The sequence below is a fragment of the Oryctolagus cuniculus genome, chromosome 19, assembly GCF_964237555.1.
Source record: "Oryctolagus cuniculus chromosome 19, mOryCun1.1, whole genome shotgun sequence".
NCBI lineage: Eukaryota > Metazoa > Chordata > Mammalia > Lagomorpha > Leporidae > Oryctolagus > Oryctolagus cuniculus.
In genome coordinates this window covers 46,249,064-46,273,760 of record NC_091450.1, presented here as the reverse complement: position 1 = coordinate 46,273,760, position 24,697 = coordinate 46,249,064, and the positions used below count along the sequence as shown (strand labels likewise).

The 24,697-nt window shown below is 46.1% G+C and overlaps 1 protein-coding gene across 1 annotated transcript in view; it reads left to right on the top strand.

Annotated features, from left to right (window-relative positions):
- Positions 1 to 24,697, top strand: part of GALNT17 (polypeptide N-acetylgalactosaminyltransferase 17) — a 505,081-nt gene that overhangs the window by 175,541 nt on the left and 304,843 nt on the right. The gene's annotated exons all lie outside the window — the stretch shown is intronic.

Sequence of the window (24,697 nt, the reverse complement as noted above, 5' to 3'; positions counted from 1 at the left end):
CTGGTATCCCATGTGTGCACTGTTTTAGGTCTTGGCTGCTCCACTTTCAATCCAGCTTCCTGCTAATGCGCCTGGGAAAGCAGTGGAGATGGCCTGAGTAATTGGGCCCCTGCAACCCACATAAGAGACCCAGATGAAGCTCTTGGTTCCTGGCTTCCGACTGGCCAAGCCCTGGCTGTTGTGGCCATCTGGGGAGTGAACCAGAGGATGGAAGACCTTTCTCTTTACCTCTCCTTCTCTCTCTGTAACTCTGCCTTTCCAATAAGTAAATAAATGAATCTTTAAAAAAAATTGAAATCCATGCATAAGATAGATTTCAAAAAGTTCATGGAAAATGAAATTTAAAAAAGCTTGCACGGATTTCAATTTTTTTTTTTTGTAGCAAATACTTACCTTTTAATTCTTTTTTTTCCCATGAGCTTTTGGAAGCTTGGTGTACTTTTGGGGGGTGTTTATCTGTATTTCATTATTTTTCTCCAGAAAATTTCTAGCAGTTTCTCTTCCTACTGGAATTTTCCTAGACCCTTCCAGTTCTCGGTCCTAGCATTTAGAACAAGTGCTTTGCCCAGTTGATAGGTGAGAAAGTGCATCCCATTAAATTTGTTGCAACTTGCAGCTTTTGGATTGAGATTCCTACCTTTCATGATTTGGTCACTGGGGTGAGTATTCAGTGCACTGCATAAGAAGCCTCTTGGGGCCGGCGCCGCGGCTCACTAGGCTAATCCTCCGCCTAGCGGCGCCGGCACACCGGGTTCTAGTCCCGGTCGGGGCGCCGGATTCTGTCCTGGTTGCCCCTCTTCCAGGCCAGCTCTCTGCTGTGGCCAGGGAGTGCAGTGGAGGATGGCCCAAATGCTTGGGCCCTGCACCCCATGGGAGACCAGGAAAAGCACCTGGCTCCTGGCTCCTGCCATCGGATCAGCGCGGTGCGCCGGCCGCAGCGCGCCAGCCGCGGCGGCCATTGGAGGGTGAACCAACGGCAAAGGAAGACCTTTCTCTCTGTCTCTCTCTCTCACTGTCCACTCTGCCTGTCAAAAAAAAAAAAACAAAAAACAAAAAAAAGAAGCCTCTTGGGACACTCACGTCCCATGATGAAGGCTCGGGTTCACCCTGGCTCCACTTCAAATTCCAGCTTCTGCTAATGCACCCTGGGAGGCAGCAGTGATGGGGCAAGCACTTGGGTCCCTGCCACCCATAAGGGAGACCTGGACGGAGTTCTGGGCTCTTGGCTTTGGCCTGGCCCAGCCCCAAATGTTGTAGGCATTTGAGGAGGTGAACCAGTTGGATGGAGGGAGTCTCTCTCTGTCTCTCTTTCTGCCTTTCAAATCAATCCATTCACAATGAACATATTAAAAAGGATTTAAAAAGAAAACACAAAAGCTTTGAGTGCATCTTGGCCGGGCCACGAGCAGTCTTTGTCTGTGCTCCTGGCTTTGGGATGATTTGTTTTCTCTGCGTGAAGCAGAGACCTGAGTTTGGACAGAGTCAAGAAGCTGCAGTGAAAGGCCCTGCTTACAGACAGGCCTTGACCTTGACTTCTCAAGCAGAAGCGCCCTCATCTGTCAGAGTCCCAGAGTCTCTCCTTTTCCATCCAGAGGGTGCCCTCGCTTGGAGTAGACCATTTCTTTTTTTCAGCTGGATTCTGTACAAATCACTAAGTATCTCGGCTACTGAGCAAAATAGATTTGAGATAAAGAAAATTATCTTAAATGGATTTAAAATTGCAGCATTAGCAGGGAAGCCTGTTAAGTCTCTCTGTCTCTCTCTCTCTCTTTGCCTAATAAGCATATATTCATTTGCGATTCACTTGGAAAACACACATCACCCCTGTTGGAAGCTGTTTTGTGTGCCTGGACTTCAGCTCTCAAAAACATCTGGCTGTTTTCATTTCCTGGTGCTTTCTCATTAGCCTTTCTTATTTGGACGTTGGCAAATAAACACAGCCATATTTCTTGTTCTTCTATGACAAGGAAAATGCATCCAGTGTGCAGCTACCGGCATGGGTGGGTTGAGTATATTTCCGTGAACGCCTGTTATATATGTCTGATGGAGTTCTCTCCACACTGTGATGAGCCACAGTCCAGGCTAGTTGTTGTCCCAGAAGGGAGACAGCTCCATGGACAGGTCAGTTTAGCACGCAGTGGGTCAGCTTTAAGATGCACCCTGGATATCCAGAGGGAGTCTCAGTTTCCTGCTTGACATGATGCCTGTGCGAAATCTTAAAGACCCAGTAAGGACTGGAAAACTGAGGAAGGTGGGGGGGGGGTAAGGGGGGGCCAGGCAGGGGAACAGCCAAAGACCACTTGAGTGTGGTGTGCTTGGGGGCAGTGTATGCTTTGGTGTTGCTGTGTGGTGTAACGTGATGGCTTGTCCCTACTGCTTACGTGTGGCACCATTCTGAAATCAGAGAGGATGGGGACCAGTAAGGGAAAATGAAACAGGTTGGGTGGTGACAGCAGGGAAGAGACGCCGACAGAATGTCGAAACCTGGGAAGAAGCTCGATGTGTGGAAATGGACGCAGCTGACTGGGGAGGCTGAGACCGCCCGGGGAGGGTAGAGGCAGAAGAAGGTAGCAGGGTCAGATCGCCAGATGTTAGGAACTGGAGGTGCCAGATGTTTCTGATGGCTCAGACATGGGTCTGAACGGATGATTGCAGTTACCTCCCTAGATCCTTCCAGAACGGCCTTGCCTACAAGGCAGATCACGGGAGGTTTCTTCCCTGGAGAAGGAGAACTCCAGGCTGTGGGGGACAGTGAGACTGCACACTTGATGTGGGGGAGCTCCCAGCCTCGCTGTCCCTGTAGGCAAGATTTTAAGAATCCACTGAAAGGGAACCATCCAGTGTCAGGAAGAGGTGGTGGATCTGATGGCTAGGGGTACCCACAGAAGCGCTAAGGTCTGCTCACTAACTATTGGTGTGGCACACCTGCTGCAAAACACCTGCTGCAGCTGTTTGTCTCTAAAGAATGAAAGGAGAGGCAGGAGCCACAGACATCCCAGCAGAGTCTCTGTTATCAAGAACTTGGCAACAAACCACCTCCATGGAAAAGGCACTTAGAGGAAACAGGCTACAAACTCTGTAACTGTGTTCAAGGCTTAGGTCGTAAGATGTTTTGTTTTGCTTACAAAACAGGTCTCTGTTAATGTAATCATCACAGAATAAAAAATCATGGAGCTAGAAAATTAGATTGAAGTAAATAACAGAGGTTTGGAAGAGTAAATCTTCTTAAAAATAGAAAAAAAATAAATTAAAAAATTGGAAAAAAATAACACACATACAAAAAACACCAGAGAAGGATGGTTGATCAGATCAACCCAGCAGGTTCAACATCCACTAATAAGAATATCATAGAGGGCCAGCACCGTGGCTCAATAGGCTAATCCTCTGCCTGCGGCGCCGGCACCCTGGGTTCTAGTCCTGGTTCTAGTCCCGGTCGGGGCGCCGGTTCTGTCCTGGTTGCCCCCTTCCAGTCCAGCTCTCTGCTGTGGCCAGGGAGTGCAGTGGAGGATGGTCCAGGTGCTTGGGCCCTGCACCCGCATGGGAGACCAGGAGGAAGCACCTGGCTCCTGGCTTCAGATTGGCACAGCACGCTGGCCGCAACGTGCCCGCCTTAGCGGCCACTTGGGGTGTGAGCCAATGGAAAAAGGAATACCTTTCTCCCTGTCTCTCTCTCTCTCACTGTCTAACTCTGCCTGTCAAAAAAAAAAAAAAAAATCATAGAGAGAAAGAAATCATCAAACAAATGATACAAGAAAGTTTCCCAAAACTAGGATATGAGTTTTTGGATTACAAGATCCTATCCAGTGTCTACCTAATGTATGAAAAATAAAAAGGCTAAACCCACATTAATAAATGTAAATATAAAATTGCAAAATGACTTGGATAAAGAAAAAATCCTGCAAGCTTTCAGAGAGGAAATTGACAGCGAATACAGTTGGCATTGGATTGATCGACAGATCGATAACATTAAAAACTAGTACACAATGGAACAATGGCTAAATAATTTTGAGAAAATTCTTTTTATAAGATTTATTTAGTTGTTATTTTGAGAGACAGAGAGGAAGAGATGGAGAGAGAGGAAGAGAGAGGGAGAGAGAGGGAAGGGGAGGAGAGGGGAGGAGAGGAGAAGAGAGGGGAGGGGAGGAGAGGAGAGGAGAGGGAAGGGGAAGGGAGGGGGCGAGGGGAGGAGAGGGGAGGGGAGGAGAAGGGAGGGGAGGGGAGGGGAGAGGAGGGGAGGGGAAGAGAGGAGAAGGGAAAAGAAAAGAAGAGAAATCTTCCATTCTTTGGTTCACTCTCCAAGTGGTCACAATGGCCAGGGATGGAACTCCATCTGGGTCTCCCATGAGGGTGGCAGGGACCCAGATACTTGGGCCATCTTCTGCTGCCTTCCCAACTGCATTAGCAGGGAACTGGATTGGAAGCAGAGCAGCCAGGACTTGCACAGAGGCCCTATATGTGATGCCAGGAATGCAGGCAGCAGACTAAGCCACTGTTCCACAATGCCAGCCCCTTAACTTAAATTCCATAATCAGCTATAGAATACCAGGGGCCACGGTAACCACAAAGTAAATATACTGCAGATGTATAAAAGGGGTCAACAGTTTCACCTTCCTTGTGTCTGTTTGTAGAAAGCCTTTTAAGCACACGCTCCAGTAAAACAAAGAAGTAAAGAAAGAGACTAATAATAGGATCTAGAGAACACAGGGTTCAGACAGAGCCATCCTGAAGGCAAATCCCCAGAAAGATGTGAACTTGATGTTCCATGGTGGCAGCTGGGAGGCAGGACATGACACTGCAACCGGGGAGTGGAGGGCTCCAAGAGGGATGTCTCCAAAAGCCGGGAGTGAAGTGGGATGGGATTTGAATTGTTTAATCGTCACGTGGCTGTAGCTGCGCTAAGATGTTTTGTGGCATTCTTTCATGACGCTTGGGACTATTTACTGATAGACACAGAAAATTATGCTTGCTAAAAAGCAAAGCAATTATTAACCAGAGAAGAAACAAAAACACCCAGAAGCAGTCCAAGAAAGGAATTGCCAATTCCGTATACTGTGTGGTTCAGCTTTGAGCAGTGTAGTCATATGAATGTGAATATTGCAGACTGATATTACATGCAGATTAGGCTTTAACTCTGTTGGAAGAAGGAGGAGGTAAAATGGGTGAGTGAGGTGTGAGTTAGTGTAAGAAAACTAACTTCATCTTCAGTAGCAGAAAATGAATTGAAAATGTCTAAAATGCAAACATCAAGAAATAGTAACATAATCACTTTTTTTTTAATTTAGAAACAGGGAGATTACAGAAGTGATGTGAGACTATGTTTTTTTATTTTTTTTAGAATATGTTTTATTTATTTATTTGACAGATAGAGTTAGACAGTGAGAGAGAGAGAGACAGAGAGAAAGGTCTTCCTTCCGTTGATTCACCCCCCAAATGGCCGTTACGGCCAGCACTGCGCTGATCTGAAGCCAGGAGCCAGGTGCTTCCTCCTGGTCTCCCATGCGGGTGCAGGGCCCAAGCACTTGGGCCATCCTCCACTGCCCTCCCAGGCCACAGCAGAGAGCTGGACTGGAAGAGGAGCAACTGGGACTAGAACCCGGCGACCATATGGGATGCCAGCGCCACAGGCAGAGGATTAACCAAGTGAGCCACACCGCCAGCCCCATGAGACTATGTTATTTTTTATTTTACTAAAATGAAATTTCAATCGTTCAATGAGTATAAACCTATACAAAAAGGTTTTTGAAAATATTTATTTGTTTATTTGAGAGACAGACTGGCACCCGCTGATTCACACCCCAGATGCCTGCAGTGGCTGGAGTTAGTCTGGGCAGAAGCAGGGAGCCAGGAACTGCATCCGAGTCTCCCACATGGGTGGCAGGGACCCAATACTTGAGCCATCACCTGCTGCCTCCCGGGGTACACACTAGTACGGAGCTGGAATTGGGAGCAGAGCTGTGACTGGAACCCAGGCACCCCAATATTGGGTTGCAGGGCGTGCAAGTAGTCTCCGGACTGCTATGCCAACCCCCCTTCCCCTTACAAAAAGACCAACTGCGAGATAGATGGGGTGAAAATATGGTGAAAGAAAGAGTTGGGGAAGTAGACTGAATGCCATGATCGCACCTGGCTTTGTAGATCATTCTGGTAGCTGTTTGTGGCATGACTTTGAAGGCGGAGTTTGAGATGAATCGGAGAGCAAATGAACTGCCAGCAGACTACACGTGGTAACCAAGGGCACCATTCTATATTGTGAGCGCCACAGCAAAAGGCACTAGATCCGCCTTTGTTGATTGCAGACAAATCCTTGTCCTCACAGAGTGGCAAGGCCCTAGAACCAGAAGCGGCCTCTCTGATAGTTGAGCCCTGGGAATATGCAGAGAGACAGCTGCCTGGGGCCAGAGCGGTTTCCCTTCCATTGGAGAAATTATCCCCCCATTGGGCAGAATCCTTGTTAAGCCCTGTAGCTCTAATTTCATTGTAATTTTAAATAGAACCTCAAGTTGCTTTAATTCTTGTTGTTTTATTACTATATTACACTTGAGAAAATTGTTTTTCTTATAAATATGAATGAATTTTTTGGGTAGTAGCGAGATTAACCATTTGCATGTCCTATTTCAAGCAGATAAATTCTAAAATGTGTTTCTCGTCTTATTTTAATTCTGTGACTCTTTTTTCTTCCACTGGACACATATCTTAAATTTGTGCGAATCCCAAACTGTCAGTCTTTCCATTTTCATTTCTTCACTACTTTAAATCTGAGAAAGAGATCACCCTTCAGAGCACTTATAAATATTCTATTCTGTTTCACTGTTTCTCTGTCTATGACTTTCTTGTATTTCATTTTCCATTCCATCTAAAGTTTGTTTTGGAATACAGTATATGTTTGGGTGTTGTGTTCTAAATATCTGTCCAACCTTTTTTTTCAAAACAGCTTTTACAAAAATTAATTTGTAAATAACCTTTCTCTTATTTGTGTTACTTTTTATGCTTATATATATATTTATATATAGGCATAAATATATTATATAAGCATAAATATATAGGTATAAATATATATATATAAATGGTCTTATTTTCTAGACTGTATGCTATTCTTATTGGCCTACATTTTCTTTTCTTTTTTGGTTTTTAAAATATCATCAGCAAAGGTTGTTTGACTGCAGACTCCACTCTGCCAGGCACTGTGTGGGCAGTGGAGAAAGCAGCCAGGCACATGTTGGCCCCCTAGGACATCGAGGAGCGAGGGAGGCCAGTGGCCTCTCACAGTCTTTGGGGTCACTTTTAGAGGGCCTTAGATACCAAGATAAGAGAAGTAGCCAAGCTGGGGAAGGCAGAGCCCTGTGAAGTGATGACCTTGATCTGAACGATGAACTGGAATTTCCTTCTCTAGAGAAGGCAGGGCATCTGAGAGCCAGAGAGAACAGCACGTGCAACAATGTAGCTAAGCTGGTGAAAGCGCCAAGTGGCAGTGAACTACAGGGCAGAAGCAAAAGGTCGTAGAAAAGGAATTTCCATTCCATACTCTGGCTCAAAGGGAACTGGAGAAGTTTCTTAGATTTCCAAGACAACGGGAAAGTCTTTGGCGAAAGGGTTGAGTTTCCAAAGTGAACTGAAGAAGACATATTCTGAGTAGAAGGCAGAGGGCAGATTGTGACACCTCTTGTACTGGAGGAGACACTTGACATTGACAGTGGACTTGATGTGGATTGGATGTAATAGGAATTATTGTAATCCTTTAAAAAATAACAATAACTGATGGATATATGGAGGGTGGATTGGAAGAGGCGGAGGACATAGCAGGATGTCTAAATATAAATCACTCCCCCAGTTACACAACATTTATTGAGTGCCAACTGTGTACTAGACATTGACAGAGAGAGATGAAGACTTAAAGACATTGATATTAACATTGTGTGTTTTTAGGGAGATTCTTTCTTAATAATATATTTATTTATGTGAATAGGTAGAGTTATTTGTGGGAAGGAAAGAGAGAGAGAGAGAGAGCAAGAGAGAGAGAGAGATCTTGTATTCAGTGGTACACTCTCAAATTGGCTGCAACAGCCAGGTCTGGGCCAAGCAGAAACTAGAAGCCAGAAAACACCATCTGGGTCTCCCACACGGGTTCTGTGGGCCCAGGTACATGGGCCATCATCTTCTGCCTTCCCTGGCACATTAACAGGAAGCTGGGTTGGAAACAGAGCAGCCAGGACTTGAACTTGTGCTCAGATATGGGATGCTGGTGTCACAAGTGGCAGCTTCTGCCACTGTGCCTGAACGCCAGGACCTATAAAAACTCGTTCTTGCTAACAAAATAAGGACTAAGCAGGATGGCACGGAAGGTCTAGAGTCAAGAAAAGCATCCTGGGGCTGGCGCCGCAGCTTACTAGGCTAATCCTCCGCCTTGCGGCACAGGCACACTGGGTTCTAGTCCCGGTCAGGGCGCCGGATTCTGTCCCGGTTGCCCCTCTTCCAGGCCAGCTCTCTGCTGTGGCCAGGGAGTGCAGTGGAGGATGGCCCAAGTGCTTGGGCCCTGCACCCCATGGGAGACCAGGAGAAGCACCTGGCTCCTGCCATCGGATCAGCGCGTTGCGCCGGCTGCAGCACGCCGGCCGCGACAGCCATTGGAGGGTGAACCAATGGCAAAAGGAAGACCTTTCTCTCTGTCTCTCTCTTTCACTATCCACTCTGCCTGTCAAAAAAATTAAAAAAAAAAAAAAGCATCCTGAGCATCAGCAAAATGGGGCAGCTGAGTGGGTGTGGGTGAAGTGGGGGCACTCGGATGATTGGAGTCCAGGGGCTGGAGTGGAAGGGATTCCATTCACCAGGTCAGAGGGTCCTGCGGAGGCTCGGGCTTGGTGAGAAAGGGGGCAGGTCTCTTCATAGCAGCCACCACGTGACTCAATCTCTCCAGCTTCATCCATTATTTCTGCTACGGTTTGGATGCGTTTGTGCCCCTAAGGTTCCTGTGCTGGGGACTTGGTCCCCAGGATGGTCGTGGTGTTGGGAGATGGTGTGGACTCACTGAGAGGTAGGGCCTACCGGGAGGACCTTGGGTGTGTTGGGAGCGTGTCCTTGGAAGGGACCAGAGTACCCTGCATAAGTTAGCTCTGGGGGCCACTACTGTGGTGTAGTAAGCTAAGTCTCCGCCTATGGTGCCAGCATCGCATATGGGTGCTGGTTCAAGTCCCGGCTGCTCCTCTTCTGATCCAACTCTCTGCTTGTGGCCTGGAAAAGCAGTGGAGGATGGCCCCAAGTGTTTGGGCCCTTGTACTTGAAGGGGACACCTGGAAGAGACTCCTGGCTCTTAGTTTTGGATCAGCCCAGCTCCAGTTTTGGCCTTCACAGCCATTTGGGTAGTGAACCAGCAAGTAGAAGACCTCTCTCTCTGTCTCTCCCTCTCTCTATCTATAACTCTATACCTTTTTCTCGTTCTTTTTTTCTTAAGATTTATTTATTTATTTGAAAGGCAGAATTACAAAGAGGCAGAGAGAGAGAGAGAGAGAGAGAGGGCATCTATCCGTTGATTCACTCCCCAGATGGCTGCTGCGTTTGGAGATTAACCAATCCGAACTCAGGAGCCAGGAGCTTCTTCCAGGTCTCCCACACAGGTACAGGGGCCCAAGGACTTGGGCCATCTTCTATTGCTTTCCTAGGCCATAGCAGAGAGCTGGACCGGAAGTGGAGCAGCCGGGACTTGAACCGGCACCAATATGGGATGCCGGTGCTGCAGGTGGTGACTTTACCTGCTATGCCACAGTGCTGGATCCAATTCTACCTTTCAAATAAATAAATAAATAAAAATAGGTTAGTTTTTTTTTTTTTTTCAGATTTATCTATTTGAAAGACAGTGTGGCAAAGAAATGGGGCGGGGGGAGTGTGTGAGAGAGAGAGAGAGAGAAGAGAAGAGAGAAGAGAGACAGAGAGACATCTTCCATCCACTGGTTCCCTCTCCAGATGACTCAAATGTCTGGAATCCAGGAGCCTGGAACTCCATCCAGGTCTCCCATGTGGGTGGCAGGGGCCTAGGGACTTGGGCCATCATCTGCTTTTCCAGGTGCATTGGTAGGGAGGTGGGTCAGAAGCAGAGCAGCTGGGATCATAGGCGGCGGCTTAACCTACTGTGGCACAATGTGGCCCTTGTGGTTAGCTCTCAAGGACAGTTGTTACAAGAGCCTGTGCCTGGCCCCACCGAGGCCTTCCCTGGCTTCCTCTCTCCAACCGTGATCTCTCCTTCTTGCACACACTCCCACCGTGGCACCTGCCACTGGCAGCTGTGCCAGGCTTGTGGGACTCCCAACTTCCAAAACCATGAGCCAAGCAAACTTCTACTCCCCCTAAGTAACCTGCCTCAGGTGTTTTATTATGGTGATGGAAAGTTGATGACTATTTGCCTGTGTGTGCTCTAGTGAGAAGGTAACCTTTGGGTAACACCAGAAGGCAGACATTCCTTTGCTTTGCTGAGATGCACCCCCCCATTTCATTTTGCGGCATATTAATTGTCAGCTTGCCCAATCATTTCATAATGAGAGAGCGGGACCTCCTAGGAGCAAAGAGGTCCGTGTGTGGCTGTGCAAGCCACCAGTGGGGTCCCTTGTACACATTTTATATCACGCCTCCTCCTCTGAGATCAAGTAGATAATTTATGGGAAGTTTCCACCGCTGTTATCTACAGTTTCTCCTTTGGCCTCCTGCTTATAAATCCAGATGTCAGTTTTCTTTGGAATTCGTTTTGCGTTGCCCAAAAAGTCTGCTTTTCGTTTGATTGCCACAGATGCTTACCCATGTGTCCCCCACAAGACCTGCCTGCTTCAGACCCGGATGGTGTGAAGCGGCCAAGAGGGTCCTCCCGTCATGTCCAATGGATAGATGCACGCTGGGGTCACCTGGTGACCTTGGAGGTTGGCTTTGGAGATCTGAAAGTCATCCAAGTACAGTGGCTATTTTAGGTCAAGCCTATGTGTTTGTGAGTTGTGTGAGTCCATGAGTCGTGGTGTTAAAATTTAATGGGATGAATCGACTCATTGGTCAACATTTAACTTAAATTTCGCTCCCCCTTGAAAAGGATGTGTCTGATCATCATAGCTGTGACAGCTTCTTTTGTCTGGATCATTTATCCGACAATAAAGATCCTGGTGGGCTTCAACAGACATGAAAATGCTGTAAGAGAGGCCAAGAATCCTGGACTAGGAATCCTGCAAAGCGTGGATGTGGACACAGACATGGACACAGAGAGTAGCTGTCCAGATGTGGACACAGAAGGTAGCTGTCCACCGAAGACTTGTTGGCTGAAATAATACATAGGTGCCTGCTTAGAAAGGTCTCGGAATCACTAACCACAATCCTTCCTCCCTTTTATTGACTGCCTTTTATGTTTTTGTCACTGTGCTGCATGTTTTATTGATCTCATTTAAATTTAACCACCCTCAGAAGTAGCTGTTCCAAGCCCCGTTTTACAAATGAGGCAAGAGGGTCTCTGAGAGGCTGAGCAACCTGCCTGCGGTCACACAGCTCCTAAGGGCTGGAACCTGTGTTCGAATCCTGCTTGATGTGTGGTTTCGAGGTCTCTGGTCCCCCTCCACCTCCTCCCCCCATGCAAAGATGCTCAACCTTCCGTGGAGCCCTCTGCTCCATGTTGGAATTGCCAGAAGGGAAAGGAAATTCTGCGTGTCAGAGAAAGCACAGCTTCTCTGGGGGAAGTGTGTGTGTGTGTGTGTGTGTGTGCGCGCACGTGTACTTCTTCACTTTTCTTCTCTCGGTCCCTTTTAACTCTTCCAGCTACAATAGATTTCCCTACCAAAAGGGCTATGTGTTGAATTTGATTCACTGCTGCTTGTTAAAGTCCACTGATATATAACGTGAGATGCAGTTGAAATCTCCTTACGGGGTGCAGTATTTTGTTTTAACTCAGGGAAAATAGATTGCATCTTATATCATTAGGGTTAGGAAATGTGTGTGTGTGTGTGTGTGTGTGTGTGTGTGTGTTTTTCAGGCAGAGTGGACAGTGAGAGAGAGAGAGAGAGAGAGAGACAGAGAGAAAGGTCTTCCTTTTTGCCGTTGGTTCACCCTCCAGTGGCCGCCGCAGCCGGTGTGCTGCGGCCGGCGCACCGCACTGATCCGATGGCAGGAGCCAGGTACTTCTCCTGGTCTCCCATGGGGTGCAGGGCCCAAGCACTTGGGCCATCCTCCACTGCACTCCCAGGCCACAGCAGAGAGCTGGCCTGGAAGAGGGGCAACCGGGACAGAATCTGGCACCCCGACCGGGACTAGAGCCCAGTGTGCCGGCGCCGCTAGGCGGAGGATTAGCCTAGTGAGCCACGGCGCCGGCCAGGAAATGTTTTACAGTAGTTTGTTCAACCAAGAGGAGGCCCTGTATTTTCTGTATGTTCTCATCCAGGGTAGAGCGACAGGGAAAAGGAAATGGGGTGCTTTCTCTGTTAGCATGTCAGGGTGCTGTGTTCCCCTGGATTTTATGGGCAGATGTTGAAGTCACCTGCAGGGGTTCCGTAGATCTACAGGGTGCCAGGGGGTCACCTAAAAATTCTCACTGAGAAAGGTTTGCGTGAAGGTCAAGAGCATGGACGTGGGTGGGCACCGTGGGAAAGTGGTCAAGATGCTGCCTGGGATACCTGCTGTTCTTCTCATCCATCGTCCTACTGATGCTGCCCTGGAAGGCAGCGGGTGATGGCTCAAGTACTTGGATCCCCGACATCCACATCGAAGACCTTGATGGAGTCCTGGACTGGTGCCTTTAGCCTGACCCAGTCCTGGCTGTTACAGGCATTTGAGAATGAACCAGTAGATGGAAAGTCTCACTGTCTCTGGTTCTGTGTCTATTGTTCTGCCTTTCAAATAAATAAAAATAAATCAGTAAACCTTAACCAAAGAGCATGAACTGAGAAATCCAGATTCCAATTCCAGCTTTGCCTCTTTATGTGACCTTGGGCAAATTACTTGACCTGTCATTTTCTCGTCAATGGAAATGGTGACACAATGGTGACACAGTGATACCAACTTCATAGAATGGTTGTCAAATCCATTATAGCCAGTCCTGCAGACTCTGCATGTGTGACTTCAGCCAACCACAGCTCAAAAATACCCGATAAACAGATTGTGTCTAGGCTGAACGTACGTAGGCGCTTTCTTCTTGCCACGGATCCCAAATCCTTGCAGCCAACCATTCCCATAGCATTTCTATTGCATTAGATGTTACGCATAATGTGCAGACAACTTAAAGTGTAGGAGAAGAGATGCTTGGGGTCTGTGCAAACCCTGCACCACTGTCCATGAGGGAGCTGAGTGTCCTCAGGTGGTATCCACAGGGGGTCCTGGACCCAATCCCTGGTGGGGAACCAGGGACAACTGTAGTTGGTGATTGGTTCACCTTGTGTCACTTCCCCCTCTCCCGACTTGTTCCTTCCCATTTCATATTCTAGAGCACACCCATTTATTGAATGAATGACCTCAATCTCACTGGGCATTATTTTGTCTTCAGAATCTCAGGCTAGCCCATGAAAGGGTTGGCAGGGCCCTGGGTTCTGTCAGACGTACAGCCACGGAGACAGAGCTCTTGAGGCACAAATGCCGCTTGGTCCAGGAGCGGTGTCATGTGTACTGCGGAAGCCAGGACCTAGCCGGTGTTTAGGCCAGGATTCTCGTGTCTTCTAGAAGCAATGCCAGCCCAGCTGTCCAAAAGTGTAAGAACTGGCAAAGTTAATTCCATCTTTTCGTGGGCCCTGAAAGGGTTCTCAGCTAAATGCATCACAGTGAGGCTGCAGGAAGATCTCCTCCCTCCCTCCCCTCCTCCTCCTCCTCCTCCTCCTCCTCCTCCTCCTCCTCCTCCTCCTCATAACAAGTTCTATTCAAGAGAGTTCTCTGGACAAGTTTCAGTTTCTCGCGTGAGAAATGTCAGACCAGTGAATACACACGGATGTCAGCTTTGCCCCATTTGTGCAGATGGATCTGCTGTGTGGCCTGTATTTAACCTCCAGGGTCATTGAATTCCAAGGTCACATTCCCCAGATGTGCAAGGGTCTTCAAAAATTTCATGGAAGGTGCATGTTTAAAAAAAAAAAAAAAAACTACGCATCTACGCATGGATTCAAAACTTTTTCACACCACAATAAACACCTTTTTATTTAAAAAAATTTTTTTTCAATCATGGACATGACTCTGGGACATGGAATTCTTAATTTATTAGCTGCACTCAAACCAATGTTGCGCTTTCTTGCAATGGCTCATCTTGCTTTTATTGAGGCGTTTGGGACTTGGTGTAAGGCTCACAGGCACTGTAGGAGGAGACTGGCTTTTCTCTTAAAAGTGCTCAGATTCCCATACAGCCTGTTCATGAGCATTCTAGAGTTGGATCCTGCAGCCGGCGTATTTCCAAGGCGATTGCCCTGCCTGCTTGGTGCTCTGTTAAAACAAGCCCCTGTCTAATTGCCAAGCAGGCTCGCTCGCTCTCTCTCTCTCCAAGACAGCTCTTAGCTAGTCTGGAAGAGCCCAGCTTATGCGAGCGCCTGAATTCTGCTGATTTGTTCAGTAGACAGTAATGGGAAATGCTAGCCTGCAAACACGCGTTTCTTAGCTCTGACAATAAATGACAGAGGCAGACGCCTTTGCAATCACAGCGCCCTTTTATGTGTGGAGGTCTCCATTGTTTGTGGTTTGTGGGTAACGTAAACATTCTCCAAAGTGGCATCCATCGGGGGAGGGGGACCCCCCCCCCCCCCCCCGCCACCGCCGCCGCTGCGCGCCCACCCACCGGTGCTTTGTAATAAGGTGAGATTTACAGCGCTGTGAGAGCTGGGGACATAAATCAGCTTTCTGGTGGAAAAATAGGCGAAATGGACAGAATGCAGGTACTAACGCGAGCGCCATGTGCGCGGGGCGGAGGGAGCCGGGCTCATCACAATTACAGATGGTGCGTCCTTTTAGTTAATTTAGAAGAAATTCTGATCAGCCAACAGAGCTTTGAGGATGGATGCGGGAGGAAAAAAAAAGAAGACCGTGGCATATGGAGAGAACATATTTGTTCTTGGAAAATCAGCAGAAAATGTTTAATGTCATCATAACCTCATTTGCATAAAAATAGTCATTCGCAGCAAATCAAATGAAAGCAAAGAAAGACATGATGGGACCAGGACTGTTCCCAGTTTCATTTCATTGTGAGTAACATAAATAATTCAATTGGATAAATATATTCAAGATTGCATCAAGTGGACGTACTGCGAATTATTATTCCTTGAAAATTCCTTTAATGGTACATGTCGTGATAATGAAGTAATGAGATTACGCTCTGTGGGCAGCACTTTGCTTGACCCTGGCTAATAATATTGAGCTCTCTGTAGTTCTCAAGTATTTCATGGACACAAATGAATTTTTAGTTGCACACCATGTTCTCGCCATGACCTTGAAGGAATGAAATGAGCCACATCTTGTCTTCATTGCCATGAATGCCGTCTCTCATCTGCTTAAAGACTGTCTTGGTCATCAGAAGTTTGAAATGTCCTGGGCTTCTGTAATGCTGCAGGCATGGTCCTAAATAAATGCGTGGGAACCTGGAGGCAGAATTGGAGCCATGGTTTCTGTCTTCCAAAGTCTGCCCGGGAGAACCGTGTAAATATAAATGGTGGCATGGAGAAAATTGACGGAATTCATTTATTAGTGGACTTCAGCATTTTCCAGGGCTATGTAGAAAGCCACGGAAAGGTACTGTGGCAGCCATAACAGATGCCTATGACACAGTCCTTGCACTCGCTTGATTTTATTTATTCACTCAATAAATACTCATTGATCAGCTCCTGTGTTCCAGGAACTGTGTTGGATGTTGAGGTTGTGATTGGAGACAGATAATAAATTGGGAAACATAAATACAAACTAATTGTAAATTTTGGTGAATGTTTGGGCGTCAATAAGCAGGAGCTCATATGCAGAATAATTGTAGCAGGTGCTTTGGGAAGCAGAGGACATGGAGAGCAAAGACCAGGCAGGGGTGTTTTCCTGGGGTGCGTGTTGTGGCTCGACAGGTTAGGACTCTCGGATCCCAGATGGGAGTGCTGGTTGGAGTACCAGCACCTCTGCTTCTGATCCAGCTTCTGCTAGTGCATCCTGGGAGGCAGCAGATGGTAGCTTAAGTCCTTGTGTCCCTGCCGCCCACGTGGGAGACCTGGATGGAGTTCCAAGTTCCTGGCTTTGGCTTGGCACACTCTTGGCTGATGTGGGCATTTTGGGAGTGAACCAGTGGATCAAAGATCTCCCCACCACTAGTCTTTGTCTCTGTCTCTTTCTCTCTCTCCCTCTCTCATTCTGCCTTTGAAGTAGATGAAAACAAACATTTTAGAAAAGAGAAATCTCTGATGGCAGAAAGAACAGAGCTTAGAGGAGCCTGCGTTGGAGGTGGCCGTGTCTTTATTTAGGAGCTAGTAGGAGCTGTGGAACGGAGGGGAAGGTGGGAACCAGAGAGCAGTGTGGACGATGATAAAGAGCCTAGACTTACTCCAGTGGGAATGCAGGTGGCATCCTAAGATTGAAAGTTCAGGGTTGTGGATGTCGTGAGTTAAGCCGAATCCTGTGGCTTAGGGTGGGCTCTAAATCCAAGATGAGTGGTTTCATGTCTGGAGAAGGAACACAGACAAACACAGACACAGGGAGGAAGTCAAGGGGAGGTGAGAGGTGGAGATGAGAGTGGTGCTGCTACAATTCAAAGACTGCTGGCATCCCCCCAAACCTGGGAAGAGTCAAGGGCGGGGTCTTCTCTGGAGTCTTCAGAACGCCACCCCGATGACACCAAGATTTATGTTGGGATCATTACAGAGACTTCAGACCTTGAGGTTGAAACATACAGGTGCCGTTTACTGGGGTGGGAAAACCAAAAACAGATTATTCAAACATTTTCCTTCCAAAGGAAGTTTGACTTCTAGCATTCAATGGGAGATATCAAATGGGTGATTGAACTATGCATGACTGAAGTTCAGGAGAGGAGGAAGGATTGGAGGTGTGTCTTTGGGAGTGACAGCTTGGAAATGACGTCAAAGCTGCTGTCACTGAGGAGAGAGCGAGCTGGGCATGGGCTTTTTTTTTTTTTTTTTTTTTTTGAAAGGCAGAGTTACAGAGAGGCAGAGAGAGAGAGAGAGGTCTTCCTTCTGCTGGTTCACTTCCCAGATGGCTGCAATGACAGGAGCTGTGCCGACCCGAAGCCAGGAGCCGGGAGCTAGGAGCTAACTCTCTGTCCCCACATGGGTGCAGAAGCCCAAGGACTTGAACCATCTTCTGCTGCTTTCCCAGGTGCATTAGTAGGGAGCTGGAGCGGAAGTGAAGCAGCCAGGACTCGAACCAGTGTCCATGTGGGATGCTGGCACTGCAGGCAGTGGCTTTTACCCACTACGCCACAGCACCGGCTGAGGTACTAGTTTCTCTTCACTGGAGTAAGGAGAGAATTTCAGTGAAGGAGAAGGGACAGCTAAGGTTGAAGTGAGGAATCTGGGAGGCGCGTGGTTCTAGAAGGAGGCAGAGGTTACCATGGATCAGGAGTACACGACGTCAGAAATGTCCACTGCATTTGGTTCCGTGGAGTTCATTGGCCGTCTTGAGGATATAAAACCTTGATTGTGTTTAAGGAACAAATAAGGGGGCGGACTTGCGGCAAAGCTGTTAAGACACTGGAAGGCTCACATCCCGTATCAGGGTGCCCGGGTTCAAATCCCAGCTCTGTTCTTGATTCCAGCCTCATGCCAGTCTGCACCCTGCGAGGCAGCAGGCCATGATGACTTAGGTATTTGGGACCTGGCCACCTGTGTGGGAGATCAGGATGGAGTTCCCAGCTCCTGGCTTTGGCCTGGCCTGGCCTGGACTGCTGTGGGCGTTCGGGGGAGTGAACCAGCTGCCAGGAGGTCTCCTTTGTCTTCCTGTCTCCTGTCTTTCAAATAAATAGAAATTAATTAACATTGCTATTTGAAAAGGAATGAATGAGAAGCCAGTTGGCTACTCTGGGCTGATTTGATTGGGAAGGAGAGAAGAGGCATGGGGCTGTGGCTCAGGACTGGGGAGGTCAGAGGAGGTTGATATCATTATTACTGGTTCTTTTTTCATTTTCATTGAGCTAACTTGAGGCTTACAGAAAAGTTGCAAGAATCGTCAAAAAATAAAAAAAAATTATTCCGCCTTCCCCAGATTTTTCTCATTTTACATTTACCTCCATTTGCCTTTTTTTCCCCGGAATCATCTGAGAATCATTTGCAGATGTGATATTATTTTGCCTCTGAATATGGCAATTTGTGCAGCCCCAGAATAAGGACACCGCCTTACACCATCCCAGAACAACCGTCCCACCTACCAAGAGACCTTGATTCAGATTCCCCCGTCACCTCTGCAGTGTCCTTCACAGAAAAGCAAGTCTAAGGTTTGTCCTGAGTTTCTGTCTTGGAACAGTACATTCCATCTTCCTTTATCTCTTCACGACGTTGACATGTTTGAAACCTGTGCGGGCTGGTTATTTTGTGAGACGTCTCTGAATCTGAATTTGTCTGATCCATCTTCAGGATTAAGTTTGGGGTTTGCTTTTGCAGCAGCGACACTGTAAGAAACAGTGCTGTGGCCATCTTAGTGTATCTCAGTGGGACAGGCGTGGATTCTGTTTGTCTCATGTTAGTGTTAAAGTTAGGCTTGATCATTGGGTGAAAGGTGATTGCAAGGTAATCATTTACAACCCTAATACCTCCAGTACAATATTGGATTAGTGGAGACACTGGACACCCTTGCCTGGCTCCCGTCCCTGTAGAAAATCCACGTTTTCCCCATTAAGTATAGGGATTGCGATACTTCTTTCTCGTATTATCTATTGATCCTTATTTTCTTGAGTTTTTTTTTTTTTTTAAATAAGAATGTGTGTTGAATTTGTCACACCCTTAAAACATTTGCAGTGTTGATCACATAATCCCAGATTTCTTTTCTTCCTCTCTCTTGTGCGTTATATTATTGGGTTTCCTGATACTGAACCATTAGTTACCCTGGAATAAGTTCCAATAGATTATGGTGTGTGATTTTCTCAACATGATGTTGGAATCTGTTCATCAGTGTTTGATTTGGGACTTTTGCATCAGTATTTGTAATTTGCTCTCTCTTTTGGTGCTACCCTTAAAAGGTTTTGTTATTAATACATTATGAAAAGAACCAGGAAGTGTCCCTTCCTTTTCAATGTTCTGGAACAATCCATGAAGTATTGTGAATATCTGGTCTTTGAAGGTTCGGTAGAATTCACCTGTGAAACCATCTGGGGCTGATGTTCTTTTATGGGGTAATTAATTGCTGATTTTCTCTATTTTTCCTGGGGAAATATGTCTGTTGAAGGGTTCTGTCTCTAATGAGACCAAATGCAGTAAATTGCCCTTCCTTAGAAATTAATCATTTCATCCATGCTTTCAAATTTATTTGCGAAGAGATCTGCAAATTAATCTTCCTCTATTCTTTTTTTAATCTTTTGTTTCAATGATTACCTTCCTCCTTCAGTTTCCTTTTTTAATAGATTTTTGCTTTTTTTTGAAGTTAGCTAGAGGTTGTCTATTTTGTTAATTACTCTTTAAAAACAATTTTGATTTAAACACAAAAAAGATCAAGCGTGTTTTTTTTTTTCTGTTCCCTAACTCATCAATTTCTGATTTTTACATTTTTATTGTCTTCTTCATGTTTCATTTTGGCTTATTTTGTCATTGTTTTTCTTTCTGTAAAAGCTTCCCGGGCTAGAGATAACAACTGGAGTATTTTTTGTTCCTAGAAGTTTATAAAGCTTTGAATATTTTTCTTCTTATTGCTTAGAAGTTTTCCACTGATTCTTATATGTAGTGTTTTCATTATCATTACATATTTTAAAGAAATTCTTTAATTTGGGTTTATATTTACCCCATCACAAGATTTGTTCACTAGACTTTTTAAGTTTCTAGATGAATGATTTTTTTTAAAGGTGTATATAATTTGAAATGCTGTTTCATTGTGATCAGAGAGTGTTGTTTGTAATGTTTCTATTTGGCAAAAATCATTGTTGTGCCCTTTGTGGTTCTCCTTTACAACCTTCCCCTGGGGTTGAGAAGATACATTGCCTAATTTCTGAAAATAAGCATTGTGTGTAGCCTTGCCTCTCTCTCACGGATTGTATCCAGTCCAATTTTACTCATTGTGACCTGTATGGGAGTGGGGTGTTATTATCTCCTATTCTGAAAGTCCTGTGTCTTACATCTCCTGCATTGCTTCATAAAGCTGTTTGCAATATTAGTTGGTGCATCTCAGCAGTTTCTCTGTTTGCATTTCTTTTCTCTATCTTGTTTTGTCTCCCTGCTTTTTAAAAATGGTCTGATTACAATTTCATTGGTTTTTATTCTTTTAAAGATTTACTTACTTATTTGAAAGGCAGAGTTACAGAGAGGCAGAAGCAGAGAGAGAGAGAGAGAGAGAGAAGAGAGAGAGAGGAAGAGAGAGTGAGAGAGTGAGAGGTCTTCCTTCTATCCACTGGTTCACTCCTCAAAAGGCCACAATGGCCAAGCTGGACTGATCCAAAACCAGGACCCAGGAGCTTCTTCCCGGTCTCCCACCTGGGTGCAGGGCCCCAAGCACTGGGACATCTTCCACTGCTTTCCCAGGGTGCAATAGTAGGGAGCTGGATTGGAAGTGGAGCAGGTAGGACCCAAACTGGTGCCCATATAGGATTTTGGTGCTGCAGGCCAGGATTTTGCCTATTTTTATTGGACATTTTAGGGACCCAAGCAGGATGACATTTCCATCGCAAACTGGTTCTTCCTGCATTTCTGAGACTTTTTGATTTTTTGTCTTTTCTTCCATTTTTTTTTCTGATCTGAATCAACTCATTGCTTTTTTTTTTTTGCCTCGTTGTATTTTTTTCTCTTAATTTTCAGTTTTCAGATGCAAAGTAGGTTTTCGTATTTCCATAGGCTCATTTGAGGATAATTACTTTCAGAGTGTTGATAGAGATTTCTTTCAATTTCATGGTTAATAGTTGTTGAAGGGAGCAGATTTTTATCAGAAGTTTCCTGATTTTCTGTTTTCTTTTTGGGGGTTAAAAAATATTTATTTATTTATTTATTTATTTGAAATGTAAAGTTGGGGGGTGGGGCTGGACAATCAATCTTCCTTCCCCTGGCCACTACAGCCAGGGCTGAACCAAACTCATGTTAGGAGCTTCGTCCAGGTCTCTCACTCAAGTGCAGAGGCCCAAGCGCTTGGGCCATCTTGCGCTGCTTTCCCATGCCATAAGCAGGGAGCTGGACCGGAAGTGGAGTAGCTGGGGCTTGAACTTGGCACTCTGACATGGAATGTCGGTATCCCAAGCCATGGCCTCACCTGCTGTGCCACAATGCGTGCATCCCATGGTTTTGTAGAATGTGTTAAGACATTTGAATTTATGGAGTCCAGAATTTTCCCCATTGTTTGCAATTATTAATTTTTAAATTTATTTTAGAGGGAGGAAGGGAGAGAAAGAGAGAGAGAGAGAATCCACCCACTAGTTCATTCCTCAAATGCCTGCAAATGGAAGAGCTGAACCAGATAGGAAGCCAAGAGCCAGAAACTCCATCTGAGTCTCCCACAGGGGTGGCAGGAACTCAGTTTTCCGGGTTATCACCTGGTGCCCCACGGGGTGTACAGTAGCGGGACATTGGAATTGTTAGCTGAGCCAGGACTCAAACCCAAGCATTCTAATATGAGATACAGGCATCCCAAGTGCTGTCTTAACCATTTTGCCAAACGCCTGCCTCTGGTTGTTTTTCGGTGGGAAGATACTGGGTTTAGGATTTGTTCTGATGGGAATATTTACCTACATCGTTGGATCAATGGTAACAAAATCCTCGAAGCTCCTGCGGAAGTTTAGAGACCTAGGCTGCGCCTAATGTGTACTGAATTTGTATTTCTGGTGACGCCCCAATGTTCCTTAGGCACGTGCAGTTTGAAAGTCACAGTATAAGTGGCAGAAACTATAAAATCAGATATAAGAATATCGCCAGTGTGGGTGACAGCACCGAAAATCAGAAATTTTGAAAACTTTGAGGAATTCACATAATCTCTATGGGCAATAGCATGTTATTTATGTATGCGTTCAATAAGGACTTAACGATCAGAAATAAGTAGCTAGTCAAATAGCTTCTATTTGTTTCTTTTTTTTAGAAGGTTTATTTATTTATTTATTTGGAAAGTAGAGTTCCGGGGGTGGAGGAGGGAGATCTTCCATCCACTGATTCACTCCCCAAATGACGGCAATGGCCAGGACTGGGGCCAAGCTGAAGTCAGGAGCCAGGAGCACTATTTGGGTCACCTATGTGGGTGCAGGGGCCCAAGCACTTGGGCCATCCTCTGCTGCTTTCCCAGGTGCATTAGCATCAAGCTGGATCAGAAGTGAAGCAGACAGATACCCGTATGGGATGCTGGCACAGCTTCACCCACTGCAATGCAATGGCAGCCCCTGGCATTTGTTTTGGATTGAATTATGGCCAACAGAAAGTTTATAAACTTCTCTCTGTATGTAACATATTCCCTCCTCCTAGGAGAACAAGTGGCAATCTGATAACTGAGTTTTAGTAAAAGCAAAGCTTCTGGGGGCTTGTGATTGTATAGGGATCAGGCCAGTTCCCCACACTATGTGTATGTGCTCTGTAGAGTTCTCACTGACGTTCCAGGTCTGCATTCCCAGGAACTGGAGAATGACTTTTCCGTCTCGTGGGTTCCTCGCTTCAGTGACTCAACTGAACCGGAAGTCATCTCTCTTCTTTTACACCAGAGTCATCATAGTGGAGACCACGTCTTATCTGACTTGATAGTCCCAAGATCTGAACCCTCGGACGGACTAACGTTTACACAAAGGACTTCACTAACAGTCCTTGCAAGGCAGTTTAGGTATCAACTTGTGCTCAGCAGGTGCCCTGGCATGCTGTTTTTCATTATATTTAGCTGCATCATAAGGAATTGCTGGTGATGGCAGTTTTATCCAGTGCAGTTGGAACATCAGTTCTTTAAAAATGTGGCCATGTGTGTGCGTGGTTTGGCTAGTGGTTTCCCATCTACCACAACAGTCAAGTAACCCACTATGCCTTTCTCTTCATCAGAGATAAATTATTTACTTCCCTACAGCTTGTCAGAGTTTCATAAAGTTCTTCTGATGCATACCCAGGGCTGAATGAAGTGTGAGAAAGACCTTACCCACGGTCTAGTACCCAGATGCTTTTTGAGTTGTTATGGGATTTCTTTCCAATAAGCCCGTCATTAAGTTGAAAATGCGTCTAAGGGGCTGGCAGTGTGCTGCTAAGGCATCCCGTAGGAGCACTAGTTGGAGTCCTGGATGCTCTACTTCCTGTCCAGCTCAATGCTGATGTGCCTGGGGAGGGAGCGGATCCAGGCCCTGCACCCACATAGGAGACCCAGATGGAATTCAGGACCCATGGCTTCAGCATGGCCCATCCCTGGCCATTTTGGCCATTTGGGGAGTGAATCAGTGGATGGAACATCTCTCTCTCGCTCGCTGGCTCCCTCCCTCCTTCCCTCCCTCCTCTCTGTCTGTGTGTAACTCTTTCAAATAAATCAATCTTTGAAAAAGAAAAACAGAAAGTGCGTTTAATGTACCTAACCTAGTTAACATCATAGTTTAGCCTAACTTGCTATAAATGTGCTAAGAACATTTATGTTAGCGTAGGGTCAGGCAGAATTATCTAACACAAAGTCTATTTGCTGATGAGGTGTTGAGTATGTCATGTAATTTACTGAACATTGTACTGAAAGTGCAAAGCACAGTGGTTGTATGAGTGCACTTTTGCAAACCATCCTAAATGGGAGATTATCTATAAATGAGAATTAGCCTGGAACTGGATGTGAGCCTTGCATTTTAGCTGTGATTTGGAAGTCGGGATGCTTTTTTAATGTTCCTCTCCTGGTCATTTTCAGCATTCAACACCCACTAACAACATTTTCTGTTCCCTAAGACAGTCCTTAAAGTTCCCATCTTCTTCTTATGGTCTTTTTTTACTCACTAGCTCTTGGATAGTAACCTTCAACTTGATTCAACAGATCCCCATTGCCTGTTTGCAATGCTGGAGACCCAAAGCTAGGGCCTTGAGGAATGTGAGAATAAACAAGACATGCTACCTGACTGCAAGGGGTTTTTAATCTAGCAGGAGAAGCAGGCCTGTGTCTGGCTGTAATAACTTGGCAGGATAAACTAGCCGTGACATTGAGTTTTTTCTCTTGTTGCTTAGATTGGATGTCTTTGACTTCAGATTGCAAATCTTGGCGTCTGCTGCACAATATATGTTCCAAATAGCAGTTGCATCTAGACTGCAAGTGAACTGGGGGAGAGAGGGGACAGGGAAGAAGAGAAAAGGTAGAACACAATTTGGACATTTGTTGATGAGATTAAAATAGGGCTGGGGCCGGAAACCATTCCTGTCTGGAAGAGGTGGGCTCTTTTCCTGCGTGAGGTTCCATCCCTGTGACAAAGCCACACTTCTGGTGACAGTGTCTGTGTACAGAGCCCATGAGCCTATGTGTTCATGCTCAATTGATTCAGTGACTACATTTCTATCCCCCCACCACACACACACAACATATTACACCAAATGTACTTAACAGCAATTAGAATGTTGGCTGCCTGCTGTGTTCAAATCTCCCCAGAAAACAAAAACTCTCCTAAATGGCAGTGCAAGTAATTCTG